This window comes from Phalaenopsis equestris, unplaced genomic scaffold (assembly GCF_001263595.1).
Source record: "Phalaenopsis equestris unplaced genomic scaffold, ASM126359v1 Scaffold000649, whole genome shotgun sequence".
NCBI classification, from domain to species: domain Eukaryota; kingdom Viridiplantae; phylum Streptophyta; class Magnoliopsida; order Asparagales; family Orchidaceae; genus Phalaenopsis; species Phalaenopsis equestris.
Window position 1 is genome coordinate 188,427 of NW_018165089.1, and position 1,668 is coordinate 190,094.

Below are 1,668 nucleotides of genomic sequence, written 5' to 3' on the forward strand. Positions count from 1 at the left end.
CTGCTGTTCAGGAAAATAATGCTGATGATAATTCTGAGTTCGACGATAAAGTTGGTTGTTGGGTGCTACAATTGTTATTGCAGTTCTAATAGCAAGATTTACATATAAGGAACTCATCTTTTCCTTTGTATTTTACATATCTACCACCTATACCTTAATTTTTACATACATGCCAAGTGTATTTCACTTTGTTTAGAGGTTAAAATGGTGTTTTTGATGTGCTGTGAATAATTTGGGTGGTATAATGTAATGTTCACTTCTTACAAAACAGGACATTAGTTATTTTTCTTAGTATAAAGGATGCTGGCAATGCTTAAAATTGCTAGAGTTAATGAGGAGTTTTTCCGTTGGGATGTAAGTAATGGGAGCTGTAGCTTTTGGTATGATAATCAGTTTGGGAAAGTTCCTTTGGCTAATTCATATATGGGTCCTTTTGAGGTGAATTTTGTTGTGAAAGATTGTTGTAGCAATGTTACATGGGATTTATAGAAGTTGAGAAATTGGGTTAGTTTGGAAGGTGCTAATATCATTGCTTTATCTGATGACCTTGTAATGCAGGATCATCAGTGAACTGTTTATGTGTTTATTTGGGAGTTATTTATCTCCTGTAGGTTCATGAACCATATGCTGTGATATCTCTGAGAATGGAGGCATTTAATCAGAGGCTTCCATCTCCAGTAATTAATGGCAATAGCTATTTTTTCTCCTTTATTTGGAGTTGTGGCCTTTGTGATTGTAAATAAGAGATTGATTGATGTACAGGAACAATCAATTTAGTTCTAGAATAAATCTGTAATTAGATCTATTAATCTTAGGGAAATTTGCATACATACCACACAATTCCTTTATATCTATATATTTAACACCTAAACTTTCATATTTACATTTATAAGCATGAAAATGTGTATGTAACTTTTCGAAAGTGGGCCATAGGGATTTTTTGTTGTTGTCATGTTAAAGATTTGAGTGCTATGCATCTAAATATTAAAGATTGGGTGTTAGATATGTAAATGCATGAGAATAATGTGGTATGTTTGTAAATGCCCCTATTTCTTATACTCATTGGGTCAATTGTGTGGTGAAGTTAGCTTGTAATCAACAGTTGATGCTTGCAACTAATGGTTGTTGCAGCCATGCATTTTGAAAGAAAAGGTTCTCATTTATGCCATGGTTGTAATCTTATAGTTTTGGTATGTACATTGAAGCCATGCTTCTTATATAACTCCATTAGCTGGTACTTCAGCTGTAGTTTTGGGAAATGTATGTTTGCAAATCTTATACAGTTTCAGCTTTGGATGAACTTTGAGAAGCTCGGAGTATATGCAATCTATATGTAGCTTGGATGGCCCCATGCTATGTATGTAGCTTGGATGGCAACCACTACTATGTTATGACCCATTTGGTGGGGATGAATTTAGGGTATGTTGGATTTTTATGGTTGGGAAGCTGTAATCAATTTTTATATGTAAACCACCTTACCTATGCATAAAATGGTGGTATTTATTTTGTTATATGACAGCTATGGGTGTGTCACGACAAGTGCTAGTTTTGTCGTACAGGTGTCTATCTTGTGACACTTGGACGTTTCTTATGTAGGAGATGACAAGATAGTGAAATGCGAAAAAAATTTTATATTTATCTGTGTGTGCGTGTGTGTGTGTGTGTGTG